Source organism: Macaca nemestrina, chromosome 1 (genome assembly GCF_043159975.1).
Source record: "Macaca nemestrina isolate mMacNem1 chromosome 1, mMacNem.hap1, whole genome shotgun sequence".
Classification (NCBI taxonomy): Eukaryota; Metazoa; Chordata; class Mammalia; order Primates; family Cercopithecidae; genus Macaca; species Macaca nemestrina.
This window is the reverse complement of record NC_092125.1, coordinates 159,711,216-159,738,292: the sequence shown is the minus strand read 5'-3', so window position 1 is coordinate 159,738,292 and position 27,077 is coordinate 159,711,216. Positions and strand designations below refer to the sequence as shown.

Sequence of the window (27,077 nt, the reverse complement as noted above, 5' to 3'; positions counted from 1 at the left end):
TCTCCTTATACCATGTATCATTTTCACCTAATAAATCCTAATTATTTAAAGTGCCACACTGCTTTGGAAGATAAAGCAAGTAATTCAATAAAACTTCATAATTTGGAGATACTATGTTCTCTTTTTTCCCACAGTGACTTTTCTTAACTTGAAGCTAACTAGTGCTAAGGCTCTATAGCTCTCCCAAAATGATAGATGTTACCCTTTGAAGGGAAGAGACCATGCTTGTTTACCTCCTCTCCTTCCAAAGGCACGATGAAAATAACCAGTTAGGATCAAGAATGTCATTCTGTGATCTCTAGGATCTTTCTCCCTTGCCTTTGCAGAGTATGAGAATTCTAAACATTCTGCTGCTTAGTATATTCCAGATGATGAGTGCCACCACCAAGATTCAGACTTACCCCCAAACTCCCAAAAGGATCCTCTTTTTCTTCTCTTTATCCAAGAATCACCCAAGCAAGAAGGTGGGAGTAAAGATTGTTCTTAACCACAAACTCTTCAATTCTCTTTCTTCCTTTACTCTCCAGACATCCAAATAGATAAGAAGTAGGGTGTTGGAAGAGAAATATAGAAACTTTCTATTGGAATGTATCCACTTTCACATCTACAGGCTGTAAGTTTATATCTTTTCCCTGAGGAAAAAAAAAAATACAGAAACCTTAAGTTTATGCTTTCTTGAGTTTAAAAGCTACTAAGTGGATTGACTTTGAACAAATTGCTTATATTTTCTATAACTCAGTTTCCACATCTGTAAGGGTCATAGACTTAATTATCTCAAACAACTCTATTAATTTCCCAAATATTTTGTTCCAAAATTCACCTGAATCTCTGGCCATGTCATACCTGTGCTGTCTGTTTTCAAGATATGTTTTGGCAAGCTAAAGCCAGAGGAAGTGCACTGAAATGGGTCAAGCACTGGTGGTTGTCTTTGAAGAGACAAATTTGCTGTTAGAAGAATAAACCCTTGGATGTCAACTTGCATTGAGCATTATGGAACATTATTAATTATATTTTTACTATTATTCTGGTGGAGATCTTATATCCCAATTTAAAAATTTAGTTTTTGGATGCCTTTATTCTTCCTTTCTTCCCTCCCTCCCTCCTTCCTTCCTTTCTTTCTTGTTCTTGTTGTGCATTGGGTGTCCATACATGATGCTCTTAACTTATTTGTTAGTTATTGTATCTGCTACCCATTGCTATACAACGAACTAGCTCACACTCTGTGGCTTACAACAATGGTCATTTAATCTTAATAGCCTACAGATAGGCTTCACAATTTTTCTTCAGGCTGACTCATGAGTCAGCTGAAAACTGTTAAGTGGCTTTATTATGTTTATCCGGGCTCTATTACATTTTTGGGCCAGTTTAGACTTGCTTTCATGGTTGTAACAAGGATTTGAAAAGAAAGTAGAATAATGAAAAATGTCAGTCATCTTATGGTCTGTAACAGAACTGACATGCCATCACTTCTCCACTTTTATTGTACAAAGTAAGTCTCAAGGCCTATCCAGATTCAAGGCATAGGTAAATAGAGTCCACCTTCTCATGGGAAGGACTTCAAAGTCACATTGCAAGGGCATGATACAAAGAAAGAACAAATTTAGGCCATTTTGATGATCGATTTATTAGAGTTAGTTAATTATTTTTAAAAATAAAATAAATGTCTGAGAATCCACCACCTCAAAGAACAACTAAAACTTTGGCAACATTTAAGTGTAATAATATACTTTCCTCATCATATCACTGCCCTTCTTCCCAACTCAAACCATCATCTGAATCACATGATCATCATTCACTTGCATTTATTTTTACATATTTTTATTGCATACATAAAAGTTACTTTTTGGTTGTTTTTAATTGTTGCAGCTTTACCATGTAGCATTCAATCTTTCAGAGCTTTTCCCATTGAGCATTTTGTTACTAGTATTTGTCTACGCGTAACTATACATCCCTGTAATTCATTCATTTCAACTGCTATATAATATTCCAATGTGTGACTCCATTTCACTTTACTGTTTATTTTTTGAAATGGTTCCCCTAAAATTTTCATTGAGATCTGTAAATCACCCTTAGTAACTTCAATATTTCAATGTGAAACACATCCTTCAATAAGGTCTTTTAATGAGGTAGTACCTGATTCTCTCAACAATTATGTGGGCAACTCACATTTTCATTGTCCATAAAAATATTCCCACAAAAGCTAAGGTAGAGCGAAGGCATTCATTGTGTCTCTCTTTCATTGAAAGTAACAACAATAAGGGGCAAAACAAATCAATTTCTAAACTCTTCAGCGATTTTTAACATTAGATTGTCTTTTGTTAGAAAAAGAGTAAGTTACTTTGCAATCTCTATTTCCTGATGTGTGGCTTCAGACTTAAATAGCTGGATGTATCTTTTAATGGGTTGTCCTCAATGAAAGCCCAATAGTTTGTAAACACTGTACTTCTAAGTATACGCCTATGAATTGCTGTTTCAGAAATGACAGGCATTAAAGAGCTGCACTAACCCTCCGCCAGTTCAGGACCAGTTCCAGAATATCTTATGTGCCAGTGGCCAGTGTGACTTAGTGGCTTGAATACACAGGATTCCAGATCTCTACTATTGAAGAGTTAATCTTGCTAATCCTGGATACAGAACAGTCCCATTAGGCCCACTGATAAAATTGATTAGCTTTCTCTCTGCCTCATCTTGTTGAGATTTTACAGGCTATCATATCAGCTATCATTACTGAAAACAGGACAGAGCTTTTGGTTCTTTGTTCCTTTTCCTGCCCCTCCCCCACCATCACTATATTGACAGAAACAGAACATGCTGCATGAAGTGGAGCACTTCTCTCTTCACACACCTTTTACTGAGCCAAATGTGTTTCATGCTCCTTGAGGCAGGTACTATTTCTCTAATTATAATTTTTCAATAACTAATGACGTTCTGCATATGGTGAGGGAAAAAAAAAAGAGGTTTAGGGAAATTCAAAGAGCAGCTGCAAGTAGAGTGTGTAAAATTGAGCAAGTACACAGCTGTATTAATCAGGGTTCTCCAGAAAAATAAAACCTAATAAATAGGATATATGTATGTGTGTGTGTATATATATGAGGAGATTTATTACGGAAAGTGGCTCATGTGATTGCTGAGACCAAAAGTCTCCATATGACACCATATGCCATCTGCAAGCTGGAGAACCAGGAAAGCCACTGGTGTAATTCAGTCTATGTCTCTTTACTTTTTTTAGACACACTGTAGCTACAGCTTAATTGGCCTTCCTTCAGATCCTTGACATAAAATGCTCAGAGCTTTCAGAGATGCTGCTTCATCTAACTGATGCTGTCCCCAAACTCTTCTCTGCCCTAGTCCCTCACACAACCCCGTCATAGTTACTTCCTACTCATCCATCAGAACTCAGTTCAAAACTATTTCCTAATGATTTCCCTACTTGCCTAAGCTACATGCTCCCGTAGTACTTTACCCTTTACCCTCTGCATTAGTTCATTCTTGCACTGCTGTAAAGAACTACCCGAGGCTGGGTAATATATGAAGAAAAGTTTAATTGGCTCATGGTTCCACAGGCTGTACAGGAATCATGGCTAGGGAGGCCTCAGGAAACGTGCAATCATGGCAGAACGTGAAGAGGAAGTAAGCACAACTTACATGGTCAGAGTAGGAGGAACAGAGAGAAGGGGGTGGTGCTACACACTTTCAAACAACTAGATCTTGTGATAACATACTCACTATCATGAGAATAGCACCAAAATGGAAATTCACCCCCATTATCCAATCACCTCCCACCAGGTCCCTCCTGCAACATTAAGAATTACAATGAAATTTACATGAGATTTGGGCAAGGACACAGACCCAAAGCATGTTGCCTTCACTACACTACCATGCTTATAGTTAAATAATCACTAGTTTCATGTTAATCTCCTCAGCTAGAAATTAAGTTGAGGGCATTGAACATGTCTGTTTCTATTTACCTTCATGCTTTGCACACAATAGTCATGCAATGTTTATAGAGTAAAGTAGTAAACGTACATACACTAAATAATTTTATTAAAATTACAGGAGGTTTACAATTCCTAGTATCTAGATACTTTTCAATAAGAATCTCTAGTAACCATTAAATTCCTCTTCAGATGAAAAAAATGACTGTTTTGCACTGGAAACTTTAAAAAAAAGATTTACAAAAAGATCAAAGAACAGGAGAATGTAAAAGAGAAAGGGGAACAAAAAGAAATAAAAGGGAGGCCTTTGGAGAATACAACTTTTGTTGTATGCTTATGCCAACATTGACTTCAATTGCTTTCAGCAGAGAGAGGAAACTAATTAGTAGAATAATCCTTGTTTCCCAGTTTGAAAGATTACTGTGATTGCTTTCCTCCAGTGCCATTCCAGGCCTTAATGGTTTTAAAGATTAATTAGCAGCATGTGAAAGCCAACTAGCTAATGGCTACATGTCACCTAAGTGCCCTGAAGAAGGTGTGTTCACAGCGCTCAGGTAGTGAGGACTCATGCATTTGTTTACAGTGTTTTGTTCATTGCTGTGTATCTTCTGCATATCTGTTACTATTATATAGACTGCTAACTATGTGTCAGTAGCTCCTCATAGCTACTTTGTAAATTAACTTTTTTTTATGTTTAGTAGTAAGAATCTTACCTACACCAATTAAAATTCCTAGTGCTTCTATAACTGTTATAACATCTTCTTACCTATAACATTTATTTTGAACATCCATCTCATGTCTAAATTTTGTTTTATGGTGAATTTTAAAATGAAGATTAATTATGTGAAACCTATATATTCAGAGTTCTATGAAACAGACAAAGCACTTGATCTCAAAATGTTTCCTTTATAGAAAACACACACACACACACACACACACACACACACACACACACACACAGACCATTCTAGCCACAGGATCAGTAAAAGTTGTTTTGAGTTTAGAGCAACTTCTTTGCTACAGACATCATACATTCTTTTACATTCATATATTTCTTTTCCCCAATTATAAGGATCTGAAAGACACAATTGCTTCTCAAATCTATTAAATTTGTAATTATAGTAAACATTTTGAATATTGACTCATCAGCTTTATATTGCGACCTTCATTTTTCTTTGCAACCCCAATTCATTATCAATTTTTTTATCTCCGAATAAATGTATCCCGGGAAAATGCCTAAAATTCTTTGGAGAAAAACTGTACAATTTTTTTAAGATTAATACATCTATTAATTAATTAATTATAAATGCAAAATAATTTTCAATAAGTAAATGCTCTCATTCTGTAGTGAAAAGAATCAAAGCACAGGGACAAACTCATCTATTTCCCAAATCCTGTTTCCTGTGGTTTCCTATTTTAATCTGAAAATATTCTGAGCTTTTAAAAAGGTCCCAGGACATGAAATAGTCATATGCAAATAACCATTGTAGCTGTTAATTTCAATATGTCAAAATATTAGATTTACATCTCTCTATGGATATCAGCATTTTAAAAAGAGAAATGACATCCCTGATTTCATTCTATTAAGGCATTTAAAGTAAGCAATCCCACACCACTCTCTAATCACTCAACAGAGAAGAGGGTTTAGCTACGCAGGCACAGACTAAAATCCCTTTTTCTCCTACTGTAATTCACTGCAAATAGAAATACTGGGCAGACCAAGCATTGCCAACCAAGGCAAGCCTCTTTGAGAGATTTGCTATTTCTTCATCCAGATAAGGAAGCTCTGCTTTGAACTTTATATTCATGGTGTTTTACCTGGCAACCACTCACACTTTCCTTAAATTTTTCTGTTGCATATTGTTTGTACTTGCTACTGATTTTCTATGAAGCAATGTGTCTTGACTGATTGGAATAGCAAAACCCTCTCTTCTGACTGGGGGCAGTGGCTCACGCCTGTAATCCCAGTCCTTTGGGAGACCGAGGTGGGTGGATCATGAGGTCAGGAGATCGAGACCATCCTGGCTAATACAGTGAAACTCCATCTCTACTGAAAAACAAAAACAAACAAACAAAAACTACAGAAAACTAGCCTGGCATGGTGGTGGGCGCCTGTAGTCCCAGCTACTCGGGAGGCTGAGACAGGAGAATGGCCTAAACCCGGGAGGCGGAGCTTGCAGTGAGCCAAGATCACGCCACTGCACTCCAGCCTGAGCGACAGAGCGAGACTACGTCTCAAAAAAAAAAAAAAAAAAAAAAAAAAAGAAAGAAAGAAAAAGAAAAATCCTCTCTTCTGTTTACAGGAATTAAATTGTCACTGCACATGCACAAGTATGTTCATCACAGTACTTTTCCCAATAGCAAAGACATGGAATCAACCTAGATGCCCATTAGTGTTGAACTAGATAAAGACAATGTGGTATGTATATACCATGGAATACTATGCAGCCATAAAAAGGAATCAAATTATGTCCTTTGCAGCAACATGGATGCAGATGCAGACCATTATCCTAAGTGAATTAACACAGGAACAGAAAACCAAATACTGAATATTCTCACTTATAATTGGGAGCTAAACTTTGAGTACACATAAACACAAAGCAGGGAACAATAGACACCAGGGCTTACTTGAGGCTGGAGGGCGACAGGAGTGTGGAGGGTGAAAGGACAAGCTACCTAGCAGGTGCTATGTTTCTGCCTGGGTGACGAAATCCTTTGTACACCAAACCCCAGCAACACGCAATTTACTCATGTAACGAACCTGCAACTATGCCCTCTGAACCTAAAATAAAGAAGTAAGACTATTTTTTTTTAATTTTAAAAAGTTAAAAAAAATAATTCCAGTATAAACAAAGAGACTGATGTCAAAGATACTGTTGGAGAGTTTGAGCAAGGTTGTTTTGTGATATATGAAAAGAAAGAAAAGGCATACTTCTAAATTGATATATTTTATAAGTAATATATGATTTATAATATGTAAATATAACTAATTAATAAATTAGATTAAATATTTTACAAAAGAATTAATTTGTTTCTCCATTGTCACTCCAGTCACTGCCCTATACAATGACTTCTGACACAGGCCTATGCAACACAACAGAGAAATGGGGCACATCCACTAGATTGCTGAGTCTAAAGGAAAAAACATCTGGGGCCCAGCTGGTTCTATTGCTGGTGCCAGCTGGCCATGATCTTCAAGCTATGGTTGAAGTTCTCTAGGTCTCAGTAGGAGTCAGTTAACTTCATCGTGTGTATAATTCTCTAGGAATCTTGTTAAAATGCAGTTGCTGATTCAATAGATCTCGGATGGAGATAGCTTTAGGATTCTGCATTTTTAACAGTCTTTTGGGGTGATGGTGATGTTGCTAATTTGGGAAGCACATTTGAATAGTTAGAGAGAGAATCATTAAAAAAATTGTTGATTTCATTACACCATCTAATTAAAGATGACATGTAAATAAATAGGAGAACTTCTTCCAATATTACTATTGGGGGAAACAATTCACTTTAAAATTATTTTATTATTTGTGCCATTAAATTGTCTATAGTCTCAAATTATTTCTTCCTATTTCTAAAACTCCTTTGCCCTTAATAAAGAACAAAACTGATATGTACTGAATATCACATACCATGCATGTACTTTTAGTATATATCGACAGATGATGAAATTGGTACAGAGCAATCCTATGACAAATCTGGATTCAAACCCAAGACTTCTAATAGTGATATTTCTCAGAACTTCTGCCCAAAAGAATGAACTAGGGGACTCCAACAATATTGCTCTCATCCTTACCTCAGTTGTATCATTGCTATGTTTTGAAGACCTAGAACAGCCATGTCATTCAGAAACAAAGGTTTTAAAAACACATGTAGAAGAAAACACAAGGAAGCAGAAATGTTCTGGTGGGCTATGGACATTCAGCACTTAGAAAAAATGCCGTCCCCAGAAGTAATGGTGGTAATTAAAGATGCAGGCCCACCAGACTCCTGTGAGCAATGGAACACCATTCCAGCAGCAGACTCAAAGCCACGTCTCCATGTCATACACATTTAACTCTTACCCAACCACTTCTATGTCCCAACAAAAACTTATTCTCATAAATATTATTTAAGAAAGACATCAAATTATTTATTAATAGTTCTCTTGATGAGTTAACAGTCACCATTTTATAATATATAGATAGATGATAGTTTTCCAAATTTCTTCTAGCTAAAGTGCAGTTATAAAACAGTATAATCAATTATTTATAAAAGTCTTTTTTAGGCAGGGTGCGGTGGCTCACGCCTATAATCCCAGCACTTTGGGAGGCCTAGGTGGGTGGATCACCTGAGGTCAGGAGTTCAAGATCAACCTGGCCCTCTCTACTAAAAATACAAAAATTAGCTGGGCATGGTGGCACATGCCTATAATCCCAGCTACTCAAGAGGCTGAGGCAGGAGAATCGCTTGAACCTGGGAGGCAGAGGTTGCAGTGAGCTGAGATTGTGCTACTGCACTGCAGCCTGGGTGACAAAGTGAGATTCTGTCTTAAAAAAAAAAAAAAAAAAAATCTTTTTTAGTGTAAAACTGCCTTCAACACATAACTTTAGTATTATTCCAACACTATTCCTGAAGTTAACTCCTTCTTGCTCTAAATTGACCTACTGGTCTAAATTGACCTCTTACAAACTTCTGAGACCCCAGTAACCTTTGTGTATTCATGTAAAGCACAGAAGGAGAAAACTTCCTTTTCCTGTCCTTTTTTACAAATTCTTTCTGAGCATAGATTATATACAAGGCAATGTGCTAGGTACTAGAAAAACATGTATTGCTTTTCATTATTCACCATGTCCCTAGGATATACATCTCATTTAATACTCATATATAATCTTGGTATAGATGTGAATATCCTCATGTGGCAGATGAGGTGCAGGTTTATCAAGGAGAGTGACTTCCTTAAGATCAATTTCTCAGCCGGGTGTGGTGGCACACACCTGTAACCACAGGACTTTGAGGAACCGAGGTGAGATGATTAATTGAGGCCAGGAGTTCGAGACCAGCCCAGGCAACGAAGCAGGACAATGTCTGTACAAAAACATTTTAAAAATTAGCTGGGCATAGGTGTGAGCCTGTAGCTCCAGCTACTTGGGAGGCTGAGGTAGGAGGATCCCTGGAGCCCAGGAGACCAAGGCTGCAGTGAGCTATGATTGCACCATGACATTCCAGCCTGGGCTATAGAGCTAGACCCAGTCTCAAATTTTAAAAAGTCAATTTCTCCATTGTAGCAGAATGTGAAGTCCTACCTGAGTCTTCTAAACCAGATCTTTTTTCTTAAGCCATATACACTTTCCATTTCACACACTCAATTTTAGGATTTGGTATGATTATGGCATCTATGACAACTTTTGCTGAGAAGTTTTTTCTCTGTTACTTCTCTGTAGGTATGCAGGAAAGTGCATGAGAACTCCAAGCAGCATGTGCTACTAGCAGTCTGAAACAGTCTACTTTTTCTTGGAGCTGTGCAGTCAAACACAAATCCAGGGACTCTGCATTCTCTGCATTTGGCATAAAACAGAGAAATATGGCCGGGCGTAGCGGCTCACGCTTGTAATCCCAGCACTTTGGGAGGCTGAGGTGGGTGGATCACATGAGGTCAGGAATTCGAGACCAGCCTGGCCAACATGATGAAACCCTGTCTCTACAAAAAATACAAAAATTAGCCAGGCGTGTTGGCACACACCTGTAATCTCAGCTACTTAGGAGGCTGAAGCAGGAGAATCACTTGAACCTGCGAGGCAGAAGTTGCAGCGAGCCGAGATTGTGCCATTGCACTTCAGCCTGGACAACAGAGCAAGAGTCCATCTCAAAAAAACAAAAATTAAATAAATAAAAATTATAAAACGTAGAGGCATATATTACAGACAAGACAGCACCTGCTCTTTGGAGCATATTAAGAGCTTTGCTAGCAAATCCTACTCAGGTGTGTGATTTTCTCCTCTCTCCCATGGGTTTTCTGTATTAATAGTGCAAAATTGAGTGAACCAACACAAGTTGCCTAGTCCACTTATAAGAAATTTCTGAAAATATGATGTCGCTTTCTGTAGCTTTTAAAAATATGGTGCTAGCTTTACCTATCTAATGCTCCACCTTCTGCTTCCCACAGAAGAGCTGAGCACAGAAAGCCCTGAGTGACCTTCACTCTTTGCATCTCCCTGGCACAATCAGCTGCAACGGGAGTGGAGTGCACTCTCCTTCCATAAAACTGACTTTCCCCATTGAGGGTAAAGCACCAATTAAATTGATTTAATATCATGGAATGTAAACATAGTTAATATTTAACTGAATTTTCCACTTTTCACGACATTACCTAGGTATAATACCTGTTCTAACTCTCAGTAATTCCAAACTTCAGTAAATATTTATTAAATGCCAACTATGTGTCAGAAAATGTGCTAGGTCCGGGAAGAAGAAAGGAGGTCATAATCATAAAAGAAAACATAAAAATGACTAAATCAGATAGATTATGTGAAAAGACTTTGTAAATGAGAAAGGTATGGAAACATAAGCTATTTCTGTAAAACCTTTCTTTTCTTAAGTCTGAAAAGGAATATAATGTTAGGCATATTAACATACTCTTTATTCTAGAAAAAGAAAATATTTCAAGTCTTAGGAACCAAAGGCATCTTATCAAACACTTATGACCTACCTGGAGTCTGTATTGTTTTAAATATTGTCTGGGAGAAAAAATCATCTGATGTGGGCTACAATATTTTGTAGAAGCTAATCTCTCACCTACAGAGAGAAATGGTCTTTGAATGCAAGGGAGTCTTCAGCAGTGGCACTCAATATGACAAAGCAAATGCAAACTGGGTCTAATAGCTCAAGACTTTTTGACTTTTTAAGATGTTCAATTGAACATTTAAAAGGTTTAGTCTCATATCAGTTCTAGAAAGCCCCCCTGGGGCAGGCTTAAGTAACTATGCCATTAGGCACTCACTGCAAATTGCCTATTAAGTCTGACTGAAACTGTAAAATTGCTTTTCACAATGCAAATTAATGTAAATAAGAACAATTGGTTACACATATCACAGGCTATCAAATTGTTGACAGATGATGCATATTTTTTTCCCCTCTCTGAATTAGCATTACTTTAAAGTTACATTTAGTGGGTCTTAATAGGCTTGGGTGTCCCTATGATAAATTTCACAAATTTATTATCAGCAGTACATGTGTCCTCTGTATGTTATCTATTATATGCAATATAAACCTCTTTTTATCTATTCTGAGGGTACTTACATTCAGGTACAGTGGGTACAGCCCAAAAATCTACTTAGCTTTCACTCTTGGGGTACAGTAGAATTATTCCATTACTATACATTATTTAAAACATTTATCTTTTCAAACAAATCTATTGTAAGAATGAAAAGAGAACTAGATTATAAAAATGGCATAAGTCTTCTTTAGTAATATGCACAGAGAAATCTTATTGCTCTTATATTTATGATTATTATATTGGAAATTTGCAAGATAACCTTTTAATGCCTTAATTTTCACATCTGTCAGATCGAACGTGATAACATGTAAGCAGTAGAAATGTTGATGGGGAGTGGGAGGAGATTAAATAAAATTCTATGTGTTAATGTTTGAAGGTATTTGTAAAAAACAAACAAACAAAAAACCTCTCCTTTGTTTTTCAATCCTAAATTCAGAACAAATTAAGATTCAGGCAAATAAAGGGAAAAAGATTACCTACATTTCTGATAAATCTATAGTGACGACCATGGCTTGCTTATTATACTCTATACCAGAGCTAACCTGACCCTCTGAATTGTTAACAGCATTGTAGCATAGCCTACTTACTAGGACCAAACCTTCAACAGCCAATTTACTACCTGGTCAAGAGCAGGGAAGAGCATATCCTCTTTGCCTGCCTCATCTCAAGGGAGGACTGACTATAGGAGTGTAGCAAGAGACAAAAAAAAAAAAAAAATTCTAATGAAGCTTTCTTCACAGGAAACAAGAAATGAAAAGGAAGTTCCTTCAAATGATGTTCGTAAAGCACAGGGCCCAGTGTATGGAAGGAGATTCTAAATGTTCCTATTGTGGCTACAATTTATTTGTTCATTATGATTATCCTGACAACGCTGAGGAATAATACCGAACAGCATAACTTGATGGCAGTGGAGTAGAGAGGTGGTAGCTGGCCTAGGTGCACACATTTCCCTGCATTCTTAGGTCTGTTGCCTCATTAACAAACAGAATTGCCTGTGAGTCTCAAATATGGTTTCAAGCCTCCTTACTAGGACAGAAAACTTCCGCACCCAATTCACTACCTGGCCAAGAGCAGGTAAGAGCATGAAGTCCTTGGCACCTTAGAGACTGGTATCCATTGTTATCTACTTGTACCAATCTGTTCATTTCTCCCTGACTTTGATATGAGGGGTATTTCATACCATAACTATAAGGTGTACACAGTGAGACTTGAAGGATGCCACCAGAAAAAGAAATATTCTTAACCACTACACCCTACTAAACACTTTAGGGGTTTCACCATGTAAGTTCTCACTAAGGAATGTAGAAATACAACTTGCTACTATCATTTTGTCCTCAACATTTTAAAGATTCAACCAAAAAGCTGAGAGAAAATTTTTTTAAATTTAGTATTTATTACTATACCTGTAAACCTATCAAAATTAACAGTTTTAAACACCTTCTATCATGTTTTTATCACTGTGCTCAAGACAAATATGAGACAAGTCTCAACTATTCTGAAAGAGAATTTAGCAAGCAGGTAAAATAACAAAGAAATATAAGAGTCTGACTTTTGTGTGTGTGCGAACAGGTCTTACTCTTTTGCCCAGGATGGAGTGCTGTAAGGCTATCATAGCTCACTGCAGCCTCAAATTCCTAGGCTCAAGCAATCCTCTGGCCGTAGCCTTCCAAGTAGCTAGGGCTACAGGTGTATCACCATGACCAGCTTTTTTTTTTTTTGGAGATATGGAGTCTTGCTATGTTGCACAGCCTGGACTTGAACTCCTGGCCTCAAGCAACCTTCCTGCCTCAGCTTCCCAAAGTGTTGAGATTACAGGCATTAGCCATTGCATTTGGCCTGACTTCTTAAAATAAACTATAAAAAGCAGTATTTCTCCAATTATAGTAGTCATATATCTTCTCCATCATATAGTACAAATATTCATGCAAAAACAATCTACAAAATTTTATTTGTGAGATCATTCTAATAGTATTTTGCAGAAATGATCAAGATGTTGCTTTCAGAAAAAAATTCATACATAGTACCAATTAAAATTTTATGTAATTCTAAGAAAATGGTATAATCCACATGGGAAGAAGGTTGTACAAATGAGGTTTCTTTTCATTACCTCAATCATGTTCAAACCGAAGTGGCAATCTTTAACCTAGTATAACAACACAAAGCGGTACACTCATTAACAAAAAGAGATGTCATACTGCATTCCAAAAGATATCGCATATGCATCTTTCTGTAATTTCGATATATTGTAAATCACATATCTGTAAATCACAAATGAAGCATAGTTTATATTTTAATGCAGCTTTTTCAGTTACTCTCGGTTATTATTAATAATTAAGAGTAATGACAATTAGAAAATAATTTATATTGGAGTAAAAATAATTATTGATCAAGACCAAATCATAATACAGACTTCAGTTTCATGGAACCACTACTGAACATCCCAGCAAGAGTAACATTCATTCTTAAAAAAAAAAGATTGTAGGACGACCAAGCCATATTGTCACCTTTGCAAAAGATTTAGAAAATCTAAAACTATCATAGCATTGATATTTGAATTATTATTAATTACCAGTTTTTGTGTACCTTTGGCTGTTGAAATTCATCATCAGATGTGTTTCTACATATGAATTCAACTCATTGTTATTAATCATCTATAGTAAATGCTGTGGCTACACACCAGCACCTTTTAACTGCAATCACCTGTTACTCTTTGCACAGTGGAGCCAACAGTAGGAGTGCCATGAAATTAAAGTTCCTAGGGCTATGCCTCAGGCAATTAAAGATAAGCACCAATTTTTTCTACTTTTTGAATGCAACATTGCTGACAGTATTCTATATTTTTTCCCAGAGTTCTCCAGCATAATCGAACATAGGTTGCCCACTGTAGAAACCTGCTCAATAACACACTTTATTAAATTTCTCCCCTTTCTTTACTTCCTTACTTTCTTAACAGTGTTTCCTGGATGACCCCACAAATAAACTACCTGTACTCAAACCTTTTAAAGAAACCCAACCTTTGATAGTAACTATTATATAGTGTGTGATTTTACATATGCCATCTACAAAGTAGAACTCACTTGAAATCTTTAAAGTTTACTTTTTTCTTTATTTCATTTAATCTTCATAACAATTCTACAAGGAAAGTATTAGGCTCTTTCTTTTACAAAGAAATTGAGGCTCAGAAAGGCTAATGTCTTGCTGCAAATTCATATATTTAGTCAATGACAGTGCTAAGAGTTGAACCTTTTTATATGAACTCAAGTCCATATGACTAGTGTAGAGGATTTCTGTTTGAATGCATTTGTGCAAAATCTAGTTGACCAGTTGTTAGTGATATTGAGGAAGTGTTTTGAAATATATTCACATGTTGCCTGAGGTCACTGATAGTTTTTTTATACCATTCAGCATCAAATTGTATAAGATATAAGACCTTGTCATGCCTGTGAGATTAGGTATTTCCCTGTCATTGGAGGAAGCTCTGAAAGTATCTTATTTTCATTGAGGTTATCAAAGCTGCCATGTTTTCGGTAGTGAAATAGTGGAGAGTTATATAATATACTCCCTTATCTAGCTTTAAGTATATCTACATCTTTCAGAGCATTCTGGTAAATTGCATTGCACTGAAAAGGAAAGCACAGATAAAATTGGGGGTTAGTGATCTTTACTAACCTGAAGAAAAGGCTTCAAAGCATGGAACTGGGTTGAAGGTAAAATGTATCCATTGGTGGAACACAGAAAATACTATATTTTGTCAACTTCATATTTGAACATCATCATTCTCTTTTGCCCCTTTGCTATTGCTTGCTGAAGAGGGTGTTCTCTAAAATTTAGAGATCCTTTTTAAGAATTTATAGCAGGGCTGCCCCCTTAATCTTTTCCTCATGTATAAATCACTGATTTTGAAGCTTTGCTTTGAAGGTTTATGTGAAATACATCCAAATATCCAGTATATACTAGGTATTCAACAAATGGCGAAAATATCATCCATATGGCAGAATAATCTCTTAAAGCAGAAATCTTTAAATGTTTTGTCCTTTCTTAACTCTGACCCTTTTTCTAGTCAGCAATTTATTCACATTACCTAGGAAATAAGAAGGATTGATATTGAAAAAATAAAAGAGAGAGAGGGATAAAGAGAGACAGAGAGAAAGGAAAGGAAGAAAGGAAGGAAGGAAGGAAAGAAGGAAGGAAGGAAGGAAGGAAGGAAGGAAGGAAGGAAGGAAGGAAGGAAGGAAGGAAGGAAGGAAGGAAGTCAATTTTTTCTTTTTTAATTTCCAAATGAGGCCTGGAATCCAATAGGAATGGCCAAGTCGGAAGTCAAGAATGGAATTTGGCTGGCATGGTGGCTCAAGCCTGTAATCCTAGAACTTCAGCAGGCCAAGGCATAGAGATCACTTGAGGCCAGGAGTTCAAGATCAGCCTAAGCAACATAGCATGATCCCCATCTCAACAAGAAATTGTTTTAAAAATTAGCTGGGCATGATGGCACATGCCTAAACTCTCAGTTACTCAGGAGGCTGAGGTAGGAAGACTGCTTGAGCCCAGGAATTCTAGGCTTCGGTGAGCTATAATCATGCGGCTATTCTCCAGCCTGGGCAACAGTGTGAGACTCTGTCTTTAAGAGAAAAAAAAAAAAAAGTTTGTGTTATAGCAATAATAGATTAGATTGGGAATCAGACCAAATTTCCAACCACTCTTGTACTTAGTCAAAGGCCTGTCACTCTTGCTATGCTATCATCTGAGAGTGCAACTGTCAATAGCTGTCTAGTGTTTTCTATGATCATTTAGGAAAGATGACAGTGGCTGGGCCCAAAATTTCCTCTGCCTCAACTGATGAACTAAGCCTTAACTAAATACTGCCCAGTGTGGTGGTTCAAAACATCTCCAAGAACCCCAAAATTGCGGATGAGAGAATTGAGACTCACAGGCAAGGCAGGGTGGTACAGAGACAGTCCCCAAGAGCCTTGTGATTCTGCCCAGTGGTATTCTAGTTGCCGCCATTGTCTCCCTTGAAACCATATTACATTTTTACTATTGTGCTTCTCAAAATAACATAGTAGTCCTTATATTGTGTTGGATTTGCCTTCCATTCCCTATTCCACAGACAGAAGTGTATTGCTAGACTCTTCACACAAAAGCCTCCCCCAATGCCAAATAACTCATTTAAATGTGCTTTTTATTTTTAAGACAAATATTTTGTGTCATATGCAAAACTGTCAGTGCTTTTAGATGTTTCCAATGGTTTTTAAGATAATTCTCATTACACATTCAATCTAATTTTGCTTTATCCTGACATTTTAATATTAAAGATGTATTCTATTAGTTACTATGTTGTTTCTGGGAACAGTTTATTCTAATTCTAGAAAATTTGCATTAGTCTCCTTCTATTAAGAGAGGTTTCATTCTCCCCTGATAAATTTTGCCTTGTAAGAACATGAAATTTACTGATATACTAATGGCCATTTTAATCACATGTCCATCTCGTAGAAAGGAAAAATAATTTTCCCTCTTCCCTTCTAAGTTCTCAGCTGGGACCCATGTAACTAAAGCTGATTAACAAGAGAAAAACAAACAAGTTTATTAACATGTATACCTCATATATATGGGAGAAAAGTCAGGGAAAACGTAACTCTCAACAAAGGGGTTTACAACTCTTGCTTAACCAGCATCTTCAATGAAGAACAATACATTCGAAAAGAAATGACAGGACAAAGGAAAAAGGGCCTAGAGTCTCCAGGGGCAGCAAACTGTGGGAAGGCATATATATGGGGAACTACATAAATTCCAGCTAGTAAAACTTGTGACATAGGCTGCTCTGGTGCTGACTCCAGGCTGATGTCATCTTCAGTGATCAACCTTTGGGCTTCTGGTAAGAGATGGGAGGAGAGATGCTTTTTTAAATGTTTGTCCTGCTTTTCAGGCAAATAAGGGGAAGACAGAGAGCTCTGCTTATATCTGCTGCTTCTCAGCTGCCTACAGCTCAAAATAATCTTTAAGCCACAGTGGCATATTTTGGGGTGGTATATTCTGCCCCTTTTCAATCTTTAAAAAAATATGGAGACCTATATTTGATCCAAAGAGTAAAAAAATAAATTTAAAAGATTATTTTAGCTATCAGAAGTTAATATCACTGCCTGTAGCAATTTGCTGATAGATTATCATAGGAATATTTTAATAATAAAAAGTAAACTCTGAAAACCAACTTATATTCATTTTACTATTATGATAAAAAATTATGCTACATCTTTTAATATTTATTTTCTAGGAAATTTAGGAAATTCCCCACTGATGTTTTTTATTCTGAATGTAAATTAAATGCTGTTCTCACTCATTATTAACTAAATAGCAGTCTGAAGGATTTACTATGAGGCCACATTTTATTTTTTAAGATTTGATTTATTTCTCTTTGTTGTTACAGTCTTCATGTGACTCTTCAGGTGTTGCTAAGTGCCATTACTAATGTGATCTATTTTGCTCCAGGTACTTAATTACTTTTTAAATTTAACTAATACATGTTCTTTTGTAGGAAATATAATAGTGTAAAGATAAAAATCCTAATTCACTGATAGCACTAATACCCAGAAAAAAAATTACAGTAACTTATTAGAGTATAAATGTAACCCACCTATGCATATGTGTCTGTAAATGCCTGTATATGTGTGTACGTAAATGGCAAAAGTTAGTTTAAACTGTGCATAATATTTACTCTCTTCTCAAAATTTCGCTCTTTTAACTTCCAAAGAGAGAATTAAGTAAAGGTATTACTTTTCTGTAGCAATATTTGGTGCTTGTAATGATATCATAAAAAATTTAATTTACTCATCCAACTATTATCATACAATAACAAAATAATGTGCTATATTTGGTTTATTTTCATGTAATATAAGTGATATAACACTAGTGAACAGTTTCCAAAAAATAAAAATATTAATTATATATTTCCAGGTATTTAATTTTATTTTCAAGGTAAAGCTATTGCGGAATTCTGTGTTTCAATGAATCATCTTCTCTTATCTGATAGAGATTTCATTTATTTCCTCCTCCTTCTCCCACCCATTAAAAAGACAATTTGCTTACTTATTTGCAAGTTGTTCATCTTTGCTAAACTTTGAATTCTTTCTATTTCTTTTAGTATTTGGCTACAAGCCTCCAAACTAACTTTTCCAATTTTTCTCCCTTCCACCTGACATAAGGTCGCTGACAGCTAAAACCTTAAAACCCAGATCCCCATCCAGACTGTGTTCCCTTCCAGCTTGACCTTTTCCTCAGGATCTTAAGAATCCTTGAGAACCAAAGCTCAGTGATAAGGAAGACCTCATATATGGACTGGGTCATATATGGACTGGATTTCTCCCTGGACAAACTATTATTGGATTCACTAAGAAAGCTTGGATGAAATGCTCAGATCATCCATGTCATTATATAAGAGATTTAAGACTGGACAATTTCAATGAAAGCATTGACATACTAGCAAGAGAACTGGAAAAAACTCAACAATCCATGCTGCGTAACTGACAGATTTTCCTCCTTCAATGTCTTGAAATTCACTGGACTGGTTAACTTCAGAGTTAAGCTATTGGCTTTTCAATATAATCTCTAATATTAATGTTTCTCTTTTTCATTTTAGGCATCCCTCTTCTAAAAATGACTGAACTTGCCAAAACAAATGACTTTTTTCACTACCTCTATATAAATGGTTCAACTGGTTTTGCAGGATCAAGTCTTAGAAAAGGCCTCCAGAGGCCTTTTTGACCTTCTTATAACCCACTCAGAATCTACTCACATATGTATATATTTGCTATATATATATATAAAATATCACCTCTAAATTAATGAGTGATATTTGCCTTAAATTAAAGAAGAGACTGCCAACTTTGAACTTTACCTAAATCTGTACTCCAAGAAATTAGGGACTGTTGGAACCAATTCCCCCACCCCCCAACCTTTCTGTATTCCAGAAAGGCTCACCACCTAACCAGCTAACTGCAAAAGATTATATTGACCTGGAATAGTCATAGATAACATCCACCTCCACCCTTTCTCAATGACTCACACAGACCTATCTCCATGTTTCTTCAAAATTCCTTTGTTGACTGGCTCCTATAAGACCTCAATCCTTTCTTTTCCTTATAATCTTTCTCATTATGAAAGCTAGCCTTATTGGACCAACCTGAATAAAATCACCTTCTTAATTGCCTGGTTCATTGTGTATAGCTTGTAGTCAGAAGGTGAATATCAAAATCCAAGTCTGAATGCTGTTTTCATAACTCTAAAGTTGCATTGGGTACCAGATGCAAAAATGTCCCCTCAAATAAATTATTTTTTTCTAGAAATTGCTTGCTACAGAATTTCATTTGTGCAAAAGTCCTCTTCCTTAAGTATGACATTTAATAACAATGACAAAGAAGTATACATTTGACATGGTCCAATATATCCCTGTCAATTACCAGATCCTCTTCAGCAGTTTAGTCCTAAGTACTAGAAGTCACTGTTTATTAAATTTTATGTGCATTAAATTTTAAACTTTTTAGAGCATTTTCGACTTCATTTTATTTTTAAAAATAGGCATTAATATATGCTTTTTATCAAATTGAAAGAACTAAGGATTTTTTTTTCTAGTACCGCTTCTTTTTAAAACCTGATGTTAATATAAACACATTCTCTCTTACAAAGAGCTAGTTCACAACGAGGCTAAGATTAACAAAGAATCAGTTGGCTCTAAGATTCATTAGGGGAAAAGACTGAGTCACTTTCAGTATATCACTGGAACCACATTTGCAAAGATTATGACAACAGCAAGAGAAATCTAACATGGTTGACTCTGTCTTGCTTCTAACCTCACAGTCTGGCTATCTTCACTCATTCCTGGGTGTAGGCAAAGCTGACTATGGAAGTAATTTAGTTGACAGTTTAACTTGGAAACAAGGAGGATACTAGTCCCTCTCCAAAACTAAATCCCTCCTTGCTCATGGGCCAAAAACTGATGAAAGGCCATGAGATGAGGGTTATGGGAGGGGCCTGAATTCTGCTAAAATGCAGGTAGGTGTAGTTTCTAGAATCCCTTACAGCTCAGGAGTCATGTGACCAGAAATCACAAGATCTGTGACTTGCCAATTGATCCTAAAGACAATATCACTATTGTAGAACCTAAGATTGGTCTTCTGAGATTTTTTTTTAGAATTTTGCATTCTGTCAACCTACTGACTTCACCCGGACCCACGACTCATGACTCAACACGTCCTGTAGCTGCCCAGCCAGTGGCAGACTCAGCACATGTGGACCGTTTTCCTCACTCCTATGATTTCATCCTCAACCAAGCAAGAGTATCCATTCGCTAGGCCCCTGCCCAGCAGATTATTCACAAAAACCCTAGCCTTTGAGTTTTCAGGGAGGCTGATTTAGTGATAACTCCAGTTCTGCTACGTGACCAGCCTTGAGTTAATGAAACTTTTTCTTTACTGCAACAGCATGGCCTCAGTAAATTGGTTTTGCCTGTGCAGTGGGCAGGAAGAACCTGCTAGGTGATTCCATTGCCTTAAAACTATTTAGCATAGTAGTGCACAGCAACAGGTTAAAGAAGATGCATCTTGGCAGGATTAAAGATAAAGTTACCTTGTGAATGAGCTATCTACAGATACTGATGGTGTCCTAAATATTCTCAACTTTACCTTCAATTTAGGGCCCACACAGATTGGAAATAGCTGGAAATAAACTGGAGCTGGAGGTTGAAGCAAATAACAGAGATACCCTAGAAAAGTAGAGCAGAGGAAATAAAGGAAACACAAGAAGAGATCAAATGGACTGAACTGCTCTAGGGTGTGGTGATGGGTGTGGTACTAATCTTGGAGACTGAAAGACTTCTAAGGAGCCAAGATGAAAAGCTGAATAGAGTAGAAAGGCCATTTCAGAAGGCCAAGCTCCCTGAGGACTTCTTATAAATAGAAAGATACACCCCACATCAGATAAAGGACTATTTTTTACATTCTTCTGGATTTTTTGTGTGCTTTGCCAACTAACAACAAGAGTGTCAAATGGTAAGAAGTATAACTATTCCCTCCCACCAGTAAGAACTTTAGTAGATTTTCAATACATGCATGTTTGCCTCTAAAACATATAATTCTATCTTTCTCTCTCTTCTCTCTATGCTTCTTTCTTTATTTACTTTTACTATATTTTGCTGTTTACTATTGATTACTCTGTCTTTTGTCTCAGGAAGTCAAGAGTTACTACATAACCTGGCTTTAGTTAAGAATAAGGGAATTTAGTGTTCACATAAGTAAAAGAAGCTGGATAAATTCTATTAGTTCTCTCATGAAAAATGCCCTGCAGTCCTTGAGATGCACATTTCACAAAGCAGTTTTCTGCTCAGAAGTTTGCAATGTGTCAGCGTCAGGTTATTTACAATCGGATTTCCTTGCTGAGGTAAAAGGTAAGCATGGAATGAAAGCAATTATCACTGTTTTTTTTCCACTGGGGCTGTCAACGCAACATGCCCCTGTGACACAGCCTGACACTTTTAATGAATTCCCAGAGTTATGCGATAATACCACTAACACCCACATCTGTCACTCAGAGATAGGGATTTTCCTTCCGTTCTTGAGCTTGGATGCTAACATTCTTTGTCCCAGCTAATGAGGATCTGACTTTTTATCCTGGAACAGGGCACTTTAATAATGTGTCTCTACAGATCGCATTGAACAAACCCTAAAGTGTGATTCGGTCAGAGTTGATTCCAAATACAATGTTTAATAAAATTCAGTGGAACATGCTTAGAGGCTTTTTTTTTTTTTTCTGTCTGTAGAGATAGCTGCATACATTGTGGAGTCAAAAGGCCCATAGTTAAATTTACCACTTTCTCTTTACAACAGCACTGCTTTGCCATAAGTCCGCTTCTATTTGTGTGCTTGCTTGCCTCTTTACTGACAGGGACTTCTGAAAAATTGTTTTGTTGAACTCTGGCAGAAATGCATGACTGCCTAGCATTATTTAACAGTCTGTGCTAGGAGAGGCAAGCTCGCCTCTGGGAGTCATAGACTCTTGCCTCCCTACTCAAGCATGATTACAAAGTGTATCTACTCGCTCCATTTTGTTATGAAAGACAGAAAATAGTAAAAAGCAGGATGCAAGGTATGAGCCAACATAGGAAAACATAGTTTTGGGGGACGAAATTCATTAGCATGGACACTTGACATGAACTCAAGCATGAGTTATAATAGAGCTTTAGCAACTTAGGAAGAAAGGGTACAGGCTAAGGAAGACAGCTTCCTAAAAGTTTGCCTCTGGAGGAAAAGTAGTAGCTTAAAATACTGGGTGCAGACATAAGAGATGTGACCAATACAGCCTAGTTGGGAAAACTCAGAAGATTTATTGCATTAGGTGAGCTGCATCAAGGAAAATCCAAGTAGTTGGTAACATTAGCATCAGATGTGCAGCTCTGGACAGATTTCAAATTCTCAGCCCATTCAAGTGAGATAGTAGCCACGAACTGGAGGGATCATAGGGAGATAGGATCCAGCTAGAAGAAGCTATGAAGGGTATCTAACTCCAGCAAGTGGACTGCAGATGAGAAAAAAGCTTCAGTACTAGAGGAAAGCTTAGGTTCCACATTCCAAAATCAAGCCAAAAGCCCAATGATGACACCTCAACAAAGAAGAGAAGCAAGACAAGAAAGGGCAAGAGAGAACCGGCAAAGTGGGTTAAATTTTAAATAAAGTGTTCATTAAGCAAATTGATCAATAAGCAAACAGATGTGAGGTTAAATGACTTTGGCAAAGCAGACTTTTCCCAGGTGCAGAAAGAGACAAAGGGCAGGCTGCAATCTGAAGAGCCTATAGGTGCCTAGGACAGAATCCAGTCAAAGGCAGCAAAAGTAGCTCCATGTCCCATAGGTTGAGTTGCTGATGATCTTAACAGGTAGCTTACCAAGATCAATGTTGTTCAGAAACTGAGTGACCCTCAATGTACAGGTGGAAGGCATTAGCAGCACCAGCAGAGAATGGCTGAAAGAAGGCAGGGGCTGATTGGCAAGTGAAATCATCATGTGAAGTTTATAAATAAATTCTAGTAATTAGTTCAGCTTAAGACAAGCATTTAAAAAAATACAGCCTCTGCTGCTACTGCCTTCAGAACAACAATTAATCTAAAACTCCCTGATATATATTAGTATATTTATTCTTGCTATATGCATACCATGTTTATTACCTTTGTTTTTCACTTTAGAAAATCCATGGATGGAAAATTTTTGTGACTTTTTAAATATCCCACAGCAGAGTCATGAAGTAACATTAGGTACCCTAACTTATGAAAGGCACCCTAAAAAACTACTACTTCTTAAGATAATAAACAATAAATAGAAAACAATGTTAAAGCCACATATACAGGACAGTGAAAGCAGCTGCAGTTGTGATTTCTACCACTGTTGCAAATCCCAAATCCCCAGAGGTGACAGCATATGAAATTGGAATGTCCTATAGATCTCAACACATTGTGGACCCTGGTTAATGACACCTTCTCCCAGGGGGTCCTAGGGTGTGGTAGTGGTGAAAGTAAAGTCAGAAAAACATTGGTCTATTAGTCAATGCAAGATTTTTAGTTTCGCTGGAAGGCAATAATTTGTACTCCCAAGGTGATGAGTAAAGCACATAGGATACATACTTGTATAGAACTCTCTCTGTTCAGTCTTCTTGCACCTATACTGTCAATAATTCATGTGTGATGGTAGAATTTTGTCATTGAAAGTCTTCAGCTTTGCAAGAGCCAACCTTGGGCTTATATCCTGGATTGACGATTTACTAGCAGGGAACATTGCACTCACCAGCCTTAGTTTCCTCTTCCTAGTAACACATATAATTTAACCTAACTCAAAGTGTGAGTAGGAGGGTTAAATGAGACATTATAAAGTGTCTAGGGCTATATATGGTAACCAGTAGATAGACATTCAATAAACATGATTTCCTTTTCCTTGCTAATCTCCCTCTTGGAAAATTACTTGAGACTTCAGAAGTCTGTAGAAAGCAGAGAACTTCTAAGAGACCTGAAGTTTGGTGCAGACTTCCAGGCTATGATTTCTTTCTAAAGGGTGAAAATTTTGAGAAAAGTTTTCTCCCACTCAGGGATGCCCCATATGGTTCTGCAGTTTGTACCCTGAAGACAATAACACATCTGAAAGGGGACCATTCACACTGTAGATCTCATCAATTTGTTTATTTATAACAGCAATTTCCTGGCAGATGGCAATGTTCTGTTGCAGCAAAGTCAGCATATCACAACAATTTTCCAACAGATGAAAGTAAGGTGTCTTAAGCAATGGGTGCTTTTGATGTCCAAAGGCCTTGGACACTGTTTGCCTAAATTTTCTTTCATTTCCTTTTCCACAGTGCTTGAAATTCCATAAACTAGAGATTCATATATACATATATACATATGCATATATATTTAATGTTATATGTAAATAAATATAAATTAAAAGAATTTAATACATTTTATTTAATAAATATAAATTAAAATGATTTATATTTATTTACATATAATATATAAAAATTAAAATAATTCAAAATTATTGACTCTAAGTTATTCATATATGCTGCTTTTGGGGTTTATGGTTACTCTCTTGGAATATCTGTGAGGAAGTATGACTCTAAATCTCTCTGCAGGGATATGTTATCTTTACCTCCCAAAGTTGCTTTCTACTTAAACAGCTAAGAAGATCCATACTATAAAGAAATGTAAAAAACAGTCCATACAGAATTATCTTTCAACACCATTCACCACAGAGTCATGAAGAGTAATAATACTATTACAAAAGAATAAAACATTGAGATGAATTCAATATACCATACCTTACCTAATATTTCCATTAGGTTTAAGTCATTATGAGTAATCTAAAATATTAAAATGTGTGAGGGAGCATATATTGTGCTAATTTTAGAGTTCAACCAATATACCTGTGTTCTAATTTACCACTTATCAAAATCATAATTAAATATAAGGTACCTGTATTACTCATGAAGGTATAGAGTGTTACTTCAAGGTGGACTTAGATTACTTGTAAATACATATTGCAAACTTTAGGGACATGGATAAAAATATTTTAAAAGAAGTATAATTAATATACTAAGAAAGGAGACAAAATGGAGTTATATAAAATGCTCAATTAAAACCAGAGAAGGCAGAAAAATAGTAGAAGACAAAAAAAAAAAGAGAAAAAACCCATGACAAATAAAAAGCTGTTATAACTAAGGTAGCTATCCAATCAATAATATCAATATCACTTTAAATGTAAATGGCCTAAATATGTCAATTAAAAAAGACTAAATATATCAATTTAAAAAAAAGCAAGACCTGATAGTATATTGTCCAAAAAAAAAAAAAAACACTTCACAAGCATGTATCTGATAGACTCATATCCGAATTCTACAAAGCATTCCTAAAACTTGACAATGAAACATATTTTTCTTGGGATTACACTACTGTCCAATGAAATCATAGTGAGAGTAACACTGCTAATGACATTCACTAGAGCTTTGCTTTACTTTGGTGCAATTTTTGAAAAAAAGAAAAACCCGTTTTCCACAAACACAAAATCTCAACAGTGAGAAATCAAACAACTCAATAAGAAATGGGCTAATGTTCTGAACCAACACTTCACCAAAGAAAACACATCAACGACAGATAACATATGAAAACATGTTCAACACCACATAGTTAGGGGGTTGCAAAACAACAATGACAGTGGGATATGACTAAACTCCTACTTGAGTGGCAAAATCCAAAATACTGACAATGCCACATGCTGGTAAGGATATGGACCAACAGGAATTCTAAGTCATTACTGATGAGAATACAACCACTCTGGAAGATAGTTTTGCAGTTTTGTACAAAGTCAAACATGGGCTTGGTAAATGAATCAGCTTTAGTGCTGCTAGGTATGTATCCAAACCAGCTGAAAATTTATGACCACAGAAAAACCTGCACACAAAAGTTTGTATTAGTTTTGTTTATCATTGCCAAAAATGAAAGCAACTAAGGTGAATGGATAAACTGTTTATATGTATGAGAATTTTATATGATCAACATCTAGACAATGGACTACTATTCAGCACTAAAAAGAAATAAGCTATCAAGCCATTAAAAGACATGAAGGAAGCTTAAATGCATATTGCTAACTGGAAGAAGCCAGACTGAAAGGGCTACATACCTCGTAATTTTAACTACATGACATTCTGGAAAAAGTAAAAGCATAAACACAGTAAAAATATTGGTGGTTGTCAGGGTTTGAGGGTGGGGAGAGAAGTGATAAACAGGCAAAGCCCAGGACTTCTTTAGAAGAGTGAAATTATTCTGTAAGACACTACAATGTTGAAAACGTGACATTATATGTTTTGCAAAACCCACAGAAGTGTACAACATAAAGAGTTAACTCTAATGTAAACTATAGACTTTAGTTAATAATAATGTGTTAATATTAGTTCATTAATTGCAATAAATACATCACGTTAATGCCAGGTGTTAGTAATAGGGGAAATTTGGGGGTCAGGGGAGGAGAAAGAAGTATATGGAAACTCTCTCTACTTTCTGCACAATTTTTATTCGAACTTAAAATTGCTCTAAAAATAAAATATATTCTTAAATTATAACAAAATATGTGTTAAAATTATTTGTTTAATGTCTCTCTCTTCTCCGTTCCATGCCGTAAACTTTGTAAGAATCAGAATTCAGTAGTTTCTTTATTTTTTGAGATGGAGTCTCACTCTTGTCAGCCAGGCTGGAGTGCAGTGGCGCGATCTGAGCTCACTGCAACCTCTGCTTCACGGATTCAAGCAATTCCCCTGCCTTAGCTTCCTGAGTAACTGGGATTACAGGCACCCGCCACCACGACCGGCTAATTTTTG

At 36.4% G+C, this 27,077-nt stretch overlaps 1 long non-coding RNA gene across 1 annotated transcript in view; it reads right to left on the bottom strand.

Moving 5' to 3' along the window:
- Positions 1-616: 616 nt before the first annotated feature.
- Positions 617-27,077, bottom strand: part of LOC105482645 (uncharacterized) — a 180,122-nt gene continuing 153,661 nt past the window's right edge. The window contains exon 4 of the long non-coding RNA XR_011609221.1: positions 617-632. This is a non-coding gene — a long non-coding RNA (uncharacterized lncRNA). The remainder of the gene's footprint in view (positions 633-27,077) is intronic.